Source organism: Microtus oregoni, unplaced genomic scaffold (assembly GCF_018167655.1).
Source record: "Microtus oregoni isolate MIOR12 unplaced genomic scaffold, Mior012 000054F_ref0000373, whole genome shotgun sequence".
Classification (NCBI taxonomy): Eukaryota; Metazoa; Chordata; class Mammalia; order Rodentia; family Cricetidae; genus Microtus; species Microtus oregoni.
The window spans coordinates 11,174,313-11,190,647 of record NW_024543830.1 but is presented as its reverse complement, the minus strand read 5'-3'; the positions used below and the strand labels follow the sequence as shown (position 1 = coordinate 11,190,647).

At 44.6% G+C, this 16,335-nt stretch overlaps 1 pseudogene; it reads right to left on the bottom strand.

Moving 5' to 3' along the window:
• Positions 1 to 3,730: 3,730 nt before the first annotated feature.
• Positions 3,731 to 10,152, bottom strand: LOC121437813 (annotated as a pseudogene).
• Positions 10,153 to 16,335: the final 6,183 nt, after the last annotated feature.

Sequence of the window (16,335 nt, the reverse complement as noted above, 5' to 3'; positions counted from 1 at the left end):
CAGTGTATCATCTAAAGGGCAGCAGAGTGAGACAGGAAGGAAAAAGGAAGTGCTCCCAGCCCCAGCTCACCAGGACTACCAATAGCCACCCAGCTCTCCAGAACAGTGCATGGCATCTCTGGCATCTACTGCTCTGAATATTTGCCTCTCTGAGATTAGACTCCCTGACTCCCTGACCATAGCCATGATGCTCTGGCAGGAACAAGTCAGGTTCTCTTTCCTAGGCATTTTAGAAATGACAGATCAGAGAAGTTAGATCCAAGGAAGTCTTTGGACATTCCCTCTCCCCAGTTAAATGTCTTCTCTTTGGAGGCACTTTTATAGAGAGAGGTGGTGAAAGCCAGACTTGAACCAAAGTGGACATTTGTAGAGAAGCAGGCAGGGAAGAGGGGCTGTCCATAATCAGTGTTCACAGCCTGTTTATATCCATCCCTGGGGTCAGGAAGAGGATGACACACATTCTGCCTCAGAGGCCCCATAAAATGTCAGAATCCCCACATGCCTCCTAGTTTGGGTTTGTTGGCTTTCTTCAACCCAGTGTGACTGGGTTTCTGTTTCCTACAATCCAGTGACTTCTCATCTTCACCTTAGCTCCCAACCAAAACAGTTGTACCATGTCTAAGCTACTAGGAAAAGAGCCATGCCCCTGTAGGGTTTTCTTCCCTGAGCAGGACTCAGGAGGTGTACTAGAATAATAAAAGAACCCTTGCTAGGCCCCAGCTCTTCATTGAAGCCTCCTCCTCTTCCACATTGCCCAGTCACTTCAGTTCTTTCATGGTTGTTACATCTTGTTTTGTTTTATGTGTATGGCTGTTTTCCCTGCATGCTTGTCTATGTACCACTTGTGTGCCTGGTGCCCTTGAAACCAGAGGAGGGTGTTGTATCCCCTGGAATTGAACTTACAGGAGGTTGTGAGCCACCATGTGGATGCTGGGAATTTGACAACCAACCTCTAGAAGAGCAGTCACTGAGCTACTGCTCTGACCCACGTAGTTTGCATCTTGAATGCCCGTGCAAAGTGCTGAAGTCTTGGTCCCCAAGGAGTCAGTCCTTGGAGAGAGTTTGGCTTTTAGCCACTTCCTCTCTCTCCTAGGCCACTGTAGGACGGCACTTTACTCTATCACATGCTCCCAGCATGATGCTCGCCTCGTCAAGGGCTCAGAGCAGCCAGGCTAGCTTATGATGGACCGAAGCCTCGTGTATTTCATCAAAGTAACAAAACCTAATACAACAGTGTGTCTTTCTGTCCCATCATTGTAATAGGCTTTCTTTTGGGCCACCAACCAGCTCTCAAATCATGATACGGAGACTTCTTACTAGTTACAAGCGGCTTATCTTATAAGCCTTATCTTATGCTTGTCCCACTAGCTCTTATAACTTAGTTTAACCTGTTTGTCTTCATCTACATTTTGCCTTGGGGCTTTTTACCTTTCTTCTGTATGTTGTACTCTGTGTCTGTCTGTCTGGCAACTGTCTAGCCCCTGACGCCTCCCTCTCTTTCTCCCACATTCTCTTCCTTCTTTTCCTCCTGAGCCTAGATTCTTTCTCTTATTTATTCTCTTTGCCCACCAGGCCCTCCTATCCCTCTACCATCTAGTTATTGACCGTTCAGCTTTTTATAAGACCAATCAGGTGCCTTAGGCAAGCACAACATATCTTTACATCACTAAACAAATGCAGCATAAACAAATGTAACACACCTTTACATGGTTAAAGTAATATTCCACAACATTTCCCCCTTTTGTCTAAATAAAAAAAGGGTTTTAATTTTAACATAGTAAAACTATATACAATAAGAACAGTTATCAAGTAAGAATTACATTTATAATATCTAAGTATTTGGCAAATTCAAGGAAAATATTCTATTATTTATCCTATATTGGTGAATCCAAAGTTTTGTATTTAATTTACCTTCATCATAACTAAGGAAAACTGTAGCTATAACTTTCAAGTCTTCAACTCCATAAAAGACCCCAGAAGGATGTAATATTACCTGAGTAAACAGGAAGTACAATGCAAGCCACTCCCAAAACTATAGAAATGTTAGAGACATCTGGTTGCCTAGAAACTCACCCAGGTTTCCTCTGTAACATTGGGGCATCCATCTTTGGCCTACATGCCTAGAATATCTGACAGACTTTTCTATGAAGCAGAAATTCTGAAGGACTGCCCCATCTTGTCTTGTACAACATACTATCAGCAGTCAAGGCAAGGGCTGTTTCTTGCCCAAATGGCTAGCTTTGCCATATTGAAAACAAACTCCAGATAGAGGTCCTTTGATGCCAATTTTCTTTTTTGAAGTAGATTGGTGCTGCCAGGAGCAGACCTGTCTCACTGTCATGAAAAGCCTTATGTTAACAAAACATTTTAAACATTATCTACCTTTTGTCCTCGGACTTTTACCTTTCTCTATTATATACCTTTCTTTACTTCTTAGTGAGGCTGGTTATGTGACTGAGTGGCTGGCCTCTGACTTCCTCCTCTCCTTCTCCTTTTCTCATTCCTTCTTTCCTATTTATTCTCTCTGCCTGGCAGCCCTGCCTATCCCTCTCCTGCCAAGCTATTGGCTGTTCAACTCTTTATTAGATCAATCAAACAAAGGCAACATAAAAGAATGCAACATACCTTTGCATCATTAATTAAATGTTCCATAGAATAAACAAATGTAACACATCTTAAACTAATATTCCATAGCAATCTTTCTAAAATATATCTGTTCATTCTTGAAAACATACCTAATATGACTACAAGTTTGATTATTATAGATGAGTACTTACTAACCTGCATTTTAAAATTATACATTACATTTTTTTTTTGGCATGAGTGCTCTGTCTGCATGTATGTCTGCACAACAGAAGAGGGTATCAGATCCCATTATAGATGGTGGCTGGGAATTGAACCCAGAACCTCTGGAAAAACAGCTAATGCTCTTACCTGCTGATTCATCTCTCCAGCTCCCTGTACATTACATTTTAAATGAGCTACATAAGCACAATACTCCAAATAAGAGTAGAAACATACATACAATATAACAAAAATAATTTTAAGTTTCTATCAGTATACCAAAATCCATACCAATGTAAAATATTTGAGGTTAATAGCATCTTTTTTATCCTACATTCCTATATTCCCCCCTAAATGATGACAAACATCCATAACCCACTGAATGACCAAAAACTACCCACCTCATTTCTTGGGAATGGGTGCTGTGTTCTCTAGATTGCTTCCTGTTGTCTGAGGACAATGGCATCTTTAGGGGACCATGAGAAAGTTGAGATAATGGTCAAGTCCTGGGAAAACTAGTTGCAGCATTGTTGTCCAGTCTCAGAACTCTTCCCACACAGAAGGATCAGTATATTCATAACCTGTTTTGAAGTTTTTCTTGGTTCATTTCTTTGTCTGTAGCCAACATTTTCAGAAGGTCTCACCCAATCAAACCTGATCTCTAGTAATCTTTTTTTTTTAGATCCCATAATTTAATTTTGCTTTTGTATGAAATTTAACTGTTCATGGAAACACCTACTAACTTCATCACAAACAATATGATTGAAAATCTAAATATGGGCCTGCAGGTGAGATGCTGTTGAGCCAAATGACTCTATGGTCAGTTATCCTTTATATTTTAAAATTGGAAATACATTCGATACTGTGAATTTTGATTTTCCAAATGTTCCTGAAAAGAATAATCGAACCCATCCCCTGGTTGTTGTTGTTGGCTTTGTTAGTTTTTGAAAAGCACAGTCCATCTGTCACAGAAGTGCCCTCTTCTGGCGAGGCAGCAGTCACCCACTGTGGGACCTGTGGTTGGTACCCTCCACTCAAAGGCATTCTCTCTTCCCATGAACAGAATGAAAAGAAGGGGCAAGAGTCAACTTTCCTTGTTTCATTGATTCTTGGTGCTTTCACTGTATCGTGAATGCCTGATTTTAACCACACAGCAACAACAAACACCAGTATTTATTCTGAAAGGTGTGGATTCCAAGAAGCGGACATCAGCAACTTCCAACTCGGTCTCTAGGAATGATCCGCAGCTCTGAGCCATGTTTCAGAAAAACATTTCCAGCAGTCTGTGCAGGATTCCTATTCCATCATTAGTAATAATTGCACTTGTTGCTGCAGGAACTTTAAATTCTTCCGCGGCAAACTTCAACACGGCCAGGAACAGTGTACTTTCCGGACCACTGAGAACTTTGTACGATAGCCGCGGATCCCACGTCAGCGTGATTTTAAAGGACACCTTCAACGTGGTGGAGCCGTAGCACACACACCGCGCCTAGTCGCTCGCCGCGCTTCCATCTCTAGTAATCTTGAAGGAATCCACAGCCTTTCATTTCCTGTGGAAACAAAAGCATAACCTCTTCCTTAATGCAATACATTTTCTGAATTCCATTTTAAAGCTTAGACATCCCTATAGTATCTAGGCTGGTTTAATTCAACAGTTCATTTTACAGTCCCATGCCTCTCAGCAGCTGCCATTCACTTATCAGCATTCAAACAATTCAAAGCAACACAACACCACACACGATCCATTTTCCCTGTGTATTCCTACTTTTTGTGGCTTTTCTCTTTTATATTACTTCTCTCTTTAAATACCTTTTTTTTTTTTTTTTTTTGGTTTTTCGAGACAGGGTTTCTCTGTGGTTTTGGAGCCTGTCCTGGAACTAGCTCTTGTATTTTTAAGCACTTACTTTTTCCTATGACGGTCTATAGCCAGTTTTTCTTCCTTTGACACCTATGCACATTGCACACTGTTTAAAAGGTTTTGTTGTTGTTGTTGTTTCCAACCTGGACCTGTCCTTACTGCATGTTTCTAGCCTTTTGTGACCACTTGAGTCAAACCTTAAACTGCTAAGCAGCTTTGCACTGGTGGTTGGCTCTGCCCCATTTGGTCCGTGAAATCTGAGCTTTACACCCTGTGAGTCTGGCTAAGAGCTGTGTTCCACTGGGTACTGGGTCTAACCGGATGCTGCATTCAACTCCCTAGGTCTTGGAAGTTGGTGCCTGCAATGTAACAGGCTAAGTTTTACTTAGCTTTTTGCTTCTATTTAGTGTGCCAGCTGTTCAAATGCTTGCTGTATGACAAAATCTCTTAAAGGAGCCGTATCATTTTTTTTTGTTCAGCTTTCTCAGGCCCTATGTGGAAATTTGGGTTCATATTGGGTGAAATGTAGTAGGCTTCCTTTTGGGCCACCAAAAAGCTCCCAATCATTAATTGGAGATTTCTTATTAGTTATGAATGTTTGGCCTTATCTTATGCTTGTCTCACTGACACTTTTTTATTTTTTACATATTTATTTATTTATTATGCATACAATATTCTGTCTGCATATATGTCTGCAAGCCAGAAGAAGGCACCAGGCCTCATTACAGATGGTTGCGAGACACCATGTGGTTGCTGGGAATTGAACTCAAGACCTTTGGAAGAGCAGGCAATGCTCTTAACCACTAAGCCATCTCTCCAGCCCCTCATTTACTCTTTTTTTTTAAATTATTATTAAAAATTTCTACCTCCTCCCCCCCTCATTGACTCTTATAACTTAATTTAACCTATTTCTCTTCATCTATGTTTTACCTTGGAGCTTTTTATATTTGTTTCATTTTGTGTGTCCTATTCTGTGTTTGCTGTCTGGCCCCAGATGTCTCCTCCTTTTTCTCCCTCCTTCTCTTCCTCCTATTATTTCTCTCTGCCTCCAGCCCCACCTATCTCTCTACCGCTTAGCTATTGGCCATTTAGCTTTCTATTAGACCAATCAGGTGCCTTAGGCAGGCGCAACACATCTTTACATTGTTAAACAACTGCAGCATAAACAAATGTAACATCTTCCCATTCTTAAAGTAATGTTCCACAGAACATCATAGCTGGAGTTTATTGTCTTCAGAAGCAATCTACATATTATAAAGGGTTTCAGATTCTGCCCTCTAATACAAATTATTAAATCCTACTCAGTAGGATTCTTACTATTGCATGAATACAACATATGCAAACTTAGATGGTGCAGACAAAATGTGGTGGTTCTCAGTCATCACCTCCTGTGGGCATTTTTCCGATCATTGCCACGATCAGGCACACGGGGTCAGGTGCTTCTGCTATGAGCACCTATTCTCTCTGAGCATGTTATCACAGCTAATTGGTTCATCTTTGTGTCCTCAAAGCCTCTAGAATCAAATGCAGATTCTAGAGAAGGGGATCAGTAAGTGAACTAGTAAATGTTGGTACGTATGTATTTAACGTTCACAATACACTCTGAGCCTTTGAGAAGAGTTCCCAGAGGAACATGCTGTCCCCGGAACTCAGAACCTGACTCTGGAGTAGCACACGGTGAGCTAACAGTAAACGTTTTTGATTTTTTTTTTCTATTCAATTAGACAAAGACAAACAGTATATACACACTGAAAGTGGTCCCAGTTCAACTGCAGGACCGTCCAGTCTTCCCATGGTGATGACATCTCAGGCAGGACTAGTCTGTCTACGCCTGTCTATGTCCTGTGACTCCAAGGGAGGAAAGCAATGAAATGACAGAGGACAGTGGGAAGCGTTGGCGCTCTGGAGTAGTTAAGCCTGGCTTCACGGCACTCTCCTCCCCCTTGCTAGAGTATGACTTTGGAGCAAGTTATTTCATCCGCGCCTTACTTCTTCCTCCACACAGGGAGACGTAATTCCAGCGTGACAGACTGTCATGAGAATTGAGTGAAGCAGTCTGTGGAACTTACTGCACATAGATGTCACTGTCATCATTCATGGCTTTCTTCTTTGATCCTCACCATAATCCCAGGAGCCAGGCAGGTCCTAAGAAGGTAGGAAGTAACGGAACTAAAGTAATTTATTATATAAAGATTACATGGCTGAGAGCCATAGTGACTGGAATCTGCCTTGAAGGTGGTGTGGTAGAGTGTAAACATCTGGGAACTGGGAACTTGGGTTGAACTCGTATCTTCCTCCACCATGAACTAGCCATACACTCCTGTACAAACCACCTCTCTGAGCGTCATTGGTGTTTCTTGTCTCGGAGATTGGTTGTAAGGAGTGGATGAGATAGTATGTATTAAATATCCAGGAGATCACCCAGTAGGTGCTCAATGAGTGTTCATCCCCGGCCTATGTCGCTTGATGTCTTTTTTTTTATATTTATTTATTATGTATACAATATTCTGTTTGCGTGTATGTCTCCAGGCCAGAAGAGGGCACCAGACCTCATTACAGATGGTTGTGAGCCACCATGTGGTTGCTGGGAATTGAACTCAGGACCTTTGGAAGAACAGGCAATGCTCTTAACCACTGAGCCATCTCTCCAGCCCTCGCTTGATGTCTTGATGCTGGGCAGTATGCTCGTGGTCATCTCTGTGTGGCATTATAAACCATCTGCTTTGAACCAGTGGCTTTCAAGTTGCTGTCCTTCTCCATTTACACACTGTTGTGTCCGAAGACAGGGTACCTGTTCCTGTCATAGATCTCTGTAACAGTGGAGGTGATGACATTTGGCGCCAGCCATCAGGGGAAAAAGCAAGGCTCCTGAGATGGCTCAGTGCTCTGTTTTGAAGTGGAATACCCTCCTCCACAAGCTCATGTTTTGAATGGTTGTTCATCAGCTGGTGATACTATTTGGGGAGAGTTGTAAAGGCTTTAGGGGGTGGGGCCTAACTAGTGGTAGTTGGTCACCAGGGGTAGACCACTGAAGGTTAAGAGCCTGTCCTCTAGTTTGGACCACTTTCTGGTTTTTGCTCTGCTGCCCTATGAACAATAGCTGATCCTACTGGAATAATGAACCAAATCAGTCTTTCCAGTCTTAAGGTGTTTCTGCTAAGTATTTTGGTCACAGTAATGTAAAAGTAACTACTATTTTATGCTGAAAGTCCCAATGCCTGAAACATCCTAAACTCTTGGGAAGGGCTCTTGGGGATCATCTGCTTTGACTCCCTCATCCTTTTGTGGTTGAAATTGAAGTCCGCAGAGCCTTTTGAGGGCAGGGGCCAGGCTTCAGCTATCTTCCTAGCTCTAGGGTTCAGACAGAATCAGGTGCAGTCAGGTGAATGGTGTTTTGTAAATGACTCGATGTCCCGCTCCCAGTGACATAGCCACAATTTAACTTCCCCTGATGACTCAGTTATTGCCAAGTTCAGTTACTGTCCTGTGCCACCATGCTAAAACGCCATCAGAACCAATTACACCATGCAGGATGCAGCTTCTTCCACTTCGGCTTTTCCGCTTCGAGCTTCGTCTTGCTCTCACTGTTGCCTGGCCGCTCTCCCTGTAATCAGCAGATGAACTTGGAGGAACCTGTCTCACGGCTCTAAACCAGCTGTCCACTCTAGCCTGCAGCGGAACTGAAGTGAGAAGGACTTGAAAGATTGACAGTTGGCGTGCACGCCAGCTGCCTTTATTGATCACAAGAAGATTGGCAGAGCTTTCCGAAGACAAAGGCACCACCTGTTTTAAGCTGGAAGGAGCCCTCAAAGTCATCTATCTGGTCAACCCCTTCCCACCTTGAAGCCATGGGAGTGTCTCCTAGCTCGCACACCCTGTCTGGTTCTTTCTATGCGTGGTATTCATTTACTTTTGACTTATGAGGCAGGTGCATGTTTTATGAAGGCAGTGGCTGAGGACACAGTCGTTTCTAGGCCCTGGAATTGCTACTCAGTGACCTGAATTTGCAAGCATCTTTTCCTCCCAGCATGGGGGAAATAATATACACAGATGTGAATTCTCCGCTGGTTTCTAATTATGACCCAGCAAATTTGCTTCTCTTCCCCGTTCTGTCCTTTCCAGCCCTCTTTAGTCGTAACTGAAGTGAAATATTTTTACCATCACATGTTTGTTAGACATCTATGGCAAGCTTAAAAAAATGTAAACTGGAAACACGTAGGCTAATTAAGTAGTAAGGGGAGACATGGGGGAAATACTAATTGTGTCAGTGGATTTTAAACTGAGAAAGGAATAATCTCATTTAAACCCAACTTCACTATTCATTTAAAAGCCTGTAAATTATAGGCAAATTATTGGCCATAAGTTGTGATTTGTGTTCTGAGGGTTTTTAATGAGGGCAAGCGAGGCAGAAAAACACTCTTAGCCACTTGCATCCTGGGAAAGACCAGGCTGATTTTCCTCTCTGAGGGCTGTGTAGTTGGAGGACCGCTGGAGCCTGGAGATTGTGGTCAGCCAGGGCAGCATAGAAGAAGAAAAAGGAGGAGGAGAAAGAGGAGAAGGAAGGAAAGAAGAAGAAGAAGAAGAAGAAGAAGAAGAAGAAGAAGAAGAAGAAGAGGAATCCAACATTGACTTGTCTCCATACCTATGGGACTATGGGATGTGCCAGTGGGACAGTACGTCACCAAGTGTGACAGGTGTGTGGTGGGACAATGTTTTACTCCTGCGTTGCCTGGGGGACGGAATGGATCGCTGAAGGCCCCTTAGCCCGAGCTGAGGAACCCACGAAGACTCTTTGTTCACGCCCGCGCCACTGTTGTGAACTGGGCTACTGCAGGAGCTCCGGCTTGACCTTGCCAAGAGTTTCTCCTGGCATTGACACCTGTGTTCTTGCCTCCTTATGTGCCACTATTTGTTTACAGATACAATTCTGCAGACTAGACTGGGACTTTGTCCTTTCCTGTGGGGAGCCAGTCTCTTGCAGTCTGGGACAATGAAATGCTTTTCAGCCTTCAGTGCCCAGTGGTCTGGCTCACTAGAGAGTGGATAAATAGAACAGAAAAGGACTGGGGTAGGGGGCACGAAGGAAGGAAGGAAGGTCTTTGGCTCCCCAGGGCTGTCCTTTCCCTCTGAGGATGGGAGGTGAGCGCGTGGCATCGTGTCTGTCTCCAGGTCTATGTTCTTCCAGAAGCAGCTGTTTCTCCCCTGGGCACAGAACCGTGTCAGTGGGCAGCAGCCAGCAAGCCAGGTAACAATAGGAACAGAGCCTATTTGCTGTTGCATAGTGGTTTTTTTCTTTATTTTGTTTGGCTCTTTTTTTCCCCCATGTTTACCGCTCCCCCTGGACATCTTGAATTCACCTGTGAATTCTTCTTTGCCTCGAGCCTACAGCTTCTACAGGACACTTACCTCTGGCCCCAGTCAATCAGAGAGACAATGAACAACAGCACTGCGGACTTCTGGACATCCTGCTGTGGACATCCTGCTGGGGGGCAGGCCTTGTCTCCTTCCATCCTCCAACCAGCTGATCCCGGCTGCAAGCGGTTGACAAGAGTCAGGCTTTGTTCGGAGGTGGGGATGGGGGGAGGTGGGCTGAGTTCTCTGCCTTCAAAAGCCTACAGCTCACAGAGAAAGGTTGGGTTCAAAGGCTCAGAGTGGGATGATTGGAAAAAATATGTTGTCTCCTTCTGCTAATTAAGCCCACCTCAGTGGTTTAAGACAAGTGCCCTGAGAAAGAGACAGCGTGCGGCGAGGATTCTAAGGAGGAAGAGGCTGAGCGACAGTGAGGGACATTTGAAGAGGGGGATCTGAGAAAGGGACAGGGTATTCAGGAGGAAGGAGGAGTATGAGCATACCAGGGGGGTGGATTAGGACAGCGTGGTAACAAAACAGGTCTGAGTTAATTTTGTGAGACTGGAAGCGGCCTCTAAGGTGGTAGAAAGAAATAGCCCAGCAAACAGCAGCAAATGAACAAACAGCCACCAAGGCTGCATTGCTGTGGGGACTTACCTGAATGAAGGTAAACACATTAAAACTGAATATCAGTGAATTAATGGTGAATTAACTTGCCTTGTTTCATACCACAAGCCCACAGAGATGAGGGCGCAGAGGTCTGAACTTGCCGTGTATCCAGGGTCATACACCGTTGCCTCTCACAAGGGCTCCCTCCTGAGCCAGAAGCCTGGGACACTTAGCCAGCACATAGTAGGCATACTGACTACTGAGAGCTGAAGAGTGTAGGGGGCAGCCATGATAAGCTAAATATGAACAGATCACCCAAAGGAAGTTCTTTACTTCCAATCATTATCACCTGCCAGAGTAGGACTCAGCCATCCATAAATTTAACAGAGGCCTGAGTCTCAGTAGTTTACCCTGAATACCTGGTTGCAAGAAGAACCACAAACTGAGATTACCCAAGCACCACCCAAGAACAGACCATCCAAAGGAAATGCATAACGTTCCAACCACTGTAGATAGGATCACCTGCCAGCACACACTCACCAGGGCACCCCTAGACAAATGTCAGCCAATCAGGGGTTCTGAACCTCGGAAAGCTTTACTACTATAACTTCTCTAACTGAGCTCGGAGCTCTCTATTTATTCCAATGCGTTGAGTGGAGAGACCGAATTTGCAAACTTGCATAAAATAAAGGCTCTTTGCTTTTGCATTCGGGACTCGGTCTCCTTGTTGCCTTTGAGAATTTGGGCATAACAAAGAGAAGGCAGAAGAGGCAGTGAAGCTATCAGGAAGAAAAGGTGATTCACGGGTGCCCAGAGAGGGCACAGGAAGCAAGAGAGGAGAAGCAGGGTGGAGTGGCATTTTTAATTATGAATTATTTTGCATGTACAGAAAATAATAAAATGAGACTTGGAACCACCACTCAGCCTTAATGTGTTGGGCTTGTGAATCTTGCTGCAGATCTTTGTCTTAAACAGAGATAGCAATATCTAGACATAGCTAACCTCTTCCTCACTCCCACTCTGCTTGCCAAAGGTCTTTAAGTCAGTATCATCTGGGGATGATACCTTTCGTGTGGAGCGTGTGTGATGTGTGAGTATGTGTCCACCAAAAGCTGACATCAGCTGCTGTAGTCCCGTATATAAAAAGAAAGAGCCTTTATTTTATGCAAGTTTTCAAACTCGGTCTCTCCACATGCCCAACGTATTAGAATAAACAGAGAGCCCCGAGCTCAGTTAGAATTGGGTGGGGGTGAGGGGTTTCTGAGATTTAGGACTCTTGATTGGCGGACATTTGTGTGTGGGGGGGGTGTCCTGGTGAGTGTGTACTGGCAGGAGGTCCTATCTACAGCGGTCGGAATGCTAGGCATTTCCTTTGGATGGTCTGTTTTGGAGCAAGAGTTTAACAAAAGCTCAGCACTACATATTAGGTAGGACGAGAACCAGGAAAAAACAAAACAAAGAATTTTTAAAAATCTGAATCAAAGTCCACTAAAATCCCTCCATATGCTCACAAGAGTATTTTCCAATGCCTTTCTTATTGGACTCTTTTTTTTCCTCTGGCCTCCAAAGGACTCAAACGCGATGAAATCAGAGTCTACTATTAGGCACTTTTATAGCTATTGGATTGGCTAGACTCATAGTGTGAGGCCCCTTCCTGGTGGGACACACACACACACGACTCAGCCAACCACTTTAAGCTTAATAGGAACAGACCATCCAAAGGAAGTTCTTAACTTCCAACCACTATCACCTGCCAGTGTTGGACCTAGCCCCAATAAGCTTACTGGAGGCCTGAGTCTCAGTAGTTTACCCTGAGGCAATACCTGGTTGCAGGAAGGAGCACAAACTGAGATTACCTAGCACCACCCAAGAACAGATCTTCCAAAGGAAATTACCAATGTCCCAACTGTGGTAGATAGGAACACCTACCAGCACTCACTCACCAGGACACCCCCCTAGACAAATGTCAGCCAATCAGGGGTCTTGAACCTTAGAAATCCCTCACCCAGACCTTTACTACAATAAAAACCCAATTCTAACTGAGCTCAGGGCTCTCCGGTTATTCCAATACATTGAACACATGGAGAGACCCTGTTTGTATTATATAAAATAAAGGTTCTTTGCTTTTACATATGGGACTTGGTCTCCTTGTTGGCTTTTGAGGGGGGACTGCGTGGATCTGGGCATAACAATATACAGTTCAATTATTATGCTTTGTAATTTCCCAGGTGTTATGGTTTTTGTCTCTTTAAGAGGCAAGCCATGCCCACATCTGGCGACCCCTGCTCCCCTGCCCTCTTGAATCTCTTACTGTCCCCCTTTTGGCATGCATGCCTCCCTACTTCCCCCCTTTTCTGTCTCTTTCTTCTCTTCTCCTTCTTCCTCCACACTCTCTCTTTCCTCTAAGTAATAAATATTCAATTCTATTCTGTATGATGTGTCTCTGTGCCTTTTACCCACTGCCTGCTTAGCTGCTTGCCCCTGGGAAACCACACCAGGTGGGACCAGCCCACCAGGGACCACTGCCACATGGCCCTCCACCATCTCTGCCTTGGGACTGGATGCTCCCAGAGCCTGCTGCCTGCCTACTGCCGCCTGGGACCCGCCAGCATTTTTAAAAAATCATAAAACCAGGCAAACTACATAACAAACACAACACAGCCAAAGTCTTCTTGTTTTGTATAGAGAATGATCTACTCTAGTTGGCTGTGGTCACCTGTTCTGTTCTCAGAGGATTGTCTGTAGGGTCTCTTCATGGTCACATGTTATTTGACACATGGGGAGTTCCATATTGGGCACCATATGTTACCAAGGAAACTAGGGTTCTTTCTTTGCATTTTTGGTTCCACAAATAAGTGAATTTAGAAATGGATTTGGGAGGAAACTCAAGGACAAATTTATTTGAGTTTGAGAGAAAATGCAGAGGTCAGGGAAGCTGTACATCTCAACAGCAGGGAGGAACAGGAGATGGAGAAGAAGAGAGAAATCCCTAGCATTTGAGCTCTGCTGGTACATCCAGCAGGGTGGTCAATAAGCAGCCACAGGGCAGATGAGGCTGCAGGTGCTTCAGAGAAAGAGAGAGAGAAAACCCAGAGCCTCAGGGAGAGCATGCTCAGACTTCCAGCAAATACCTGAAAGGAAAGCATAGGAAAAAGAAAAAGGACAAGTTAGGTTTTCCCAAGTAACTCAGGAAAGTGGGCTCACAGAGGTTCTGTGTGAAGGAATCTCCGCAAGCAGCAAACAGCTCCGAATTCTTGATTTCCTGCCTCTACCTCCTGGTAACACTGTGTCTTGAATTCATGGAAAAAGTATTCATAAACACATTTGTGCATTTTTTACCATGATATTTTTGAGATTGCCTATAATGACACATATAGCCTGCTTCGTTGACTTTTTAAAAACTTTATTACTACTATTATTATTATTTAGTGGTGGTAGGTGTGTGTGTGTGTGCGTTTGCTTGTGCACACACGTGCATGTTTAGGTTAGATGGCAACTTTCTGGAGTTTGTTCTCTCCACTACCTTTATGTGGCTTCTGGGACTTTTACCTGCTGAGCCATCTCCCTGGTCCCTGTCTCACGTCTTTGACCAGCTGACCAGCAGGGTATTAATAAACCAGTTCTCTCTTCTGCTGCCATCATTTTAGTCACTACTGTTTCTCCCTGTCCGCAAGCGCTGAATGAACCGCCTGGTCTGTCTTCAGTGAGGGTCATTCCTCCGGCCCTTGTTGAGATGGCTTTCTGTTGCAGGGATAATATACTCTGACAAAAGCAACTCACAAAGGGTTTATGAGCCTCACAGCTCCAGGGGACAGTCTGTCGCGTCAGGGAAGCCATGACAGGAGCTTGAAGCAGTTGGTCAGTCACCCTGCACCCACAATCAGGAGTAGGGAGCCATGAATGCACACTGTTGCTCAGCTTCCTTTCTCCTTTGTAGATTCAGGGGATTCCAGAGAGAGAATGACCCCATCCCTGGGGCTGGGTCATCCCACCTCTGTGAACAAAAGATAAACTCCCCACAGGTCCATCTCCCAGACGATTCCAGATTTTGTCAAGTTGACAACACTAACTATCAAAACCCCCAAGAAGTGGAAGCGTACCTGTGGCATAGGTGTGTCTGCCTGTGGCTTCCCTGGGCTCTACCACAAAATGAGAGTACCGCTGCTTGCCTGACTCTGCGCCCCCAGTCCTCCTCCACGTAGCGTTGTGTGTTGATTTTCATCAACCTGGTGAATGTAAAATGCTACTATTATTATTATACTAATTATCAGAAGAGGGAAAGTTTTTTGTTGTTTTGTGTTTTAAGACAGATTGGTCTTGGGGGCTGGAGAGATGGCTCAGAGGTTAAGAGCATTGCCTGCTCTTCCAAAGGTCCTGAGTTCAATTCCCAGCAACCACATGGTGGCTCACAACCATCTGTAATGGGGTCTGGTGCCCTCTTCTGGCCTGCAGGCATACACACAGACAGAATATTGTATACATAATAAATAAATAAATAAACATTAAAAAAAAAGTCAGATTGGTCTTGAACTCATGGCAACCTTCCTGCCTCAGCCTCCCAAAACCAGAGGACAAGCAAGGGATGCAGAAAGCACCTGGACTGGAGAGACCTTGCCTTGGAAAATCCCAGGGATGCTGGGAAAACAACAGGGGAATAAATGACCCGCTGGAGCGAAGAGGGGACAGCTCACAGTGTAAGACAGGGAAACAGCTACCCTTGGGCTGAGTGGAGGGGAGAGGCTAAGCCTCTGTTGTGTACCCTTCTCAAGTCTCCCCCTCCTCTTGAACTGTCAACTGGACATGCTAGCTTCATCCTTAGCCAATAGCATCTTTCCCGCTCATGGCCCTTTAGACTGTCTCAATGCGGGGAGGGCTAGACAGATGGCTAAGTGATTAAGAGCACATACTGCTCTTGTGAAGGACCTGAGTTCAGTTCTCAGCACCACATGAGGCGACTCACAAACACAATATCCAGCTCTAGAGGGATCTAGCACCTCTGGCTTCCATAGCCATCTACACACACATGCGCATAACTACACATAGACACACATATTTAAAATCTTTACAAAAAGACTTAAAGCCACACATATAATCCTGGCACTTTGGGAGCATAAGTAAGAAGGAGCAAGAGTTCAAGGCCAGGGTCTACCACAAAATAAGTTTGAGCTACCCAAGGTCCTATTTAATTAAGAAGAAGAGGAAGAGGAAGAAAGAAAAGAATAGAGAAAAAAAGCAAAGCAAAGGAAAGAAAGATAGGTTCGGTCTGTTTAAGTCAGCCATACGCCCAGTTGCTTTGCTGCACGTTGAGAGTACACCTCCTAGTCCTGGGGGTGTTCCAGCAAAGGCTAGACGAATGCTAGGCAGAGCGGTATAGAGGACACACCTGTGAGTTAAGGAAGGCATTTCTGTTGGGATTTCTATTGCTACTATAAAACACTAGAACCTGAGAGCAGCTTGAGAGGAAAGGGTTCATTTCATCTTACACTTCTAGATAATCGTCCATCACTGAGATAAGTCAGGGCCGGAACCCAAACAGGGCAGAATCCTGGGGGCAGAAGCAGAAGCCACGGAGGGGTGCTGCTTACTGGCGTGACCCTCGTGGGTTCCTTAACCTGCTTTCTCGCAGGACCACCAGCCCAGGGATGGTACTGCCTTCTGTGGGATGGGCCACTCACATTAGTCATCAGTCAGAGACTGTACCAAAGCCTTGCCAACAGGCCAGTTTGGAGGGGTGG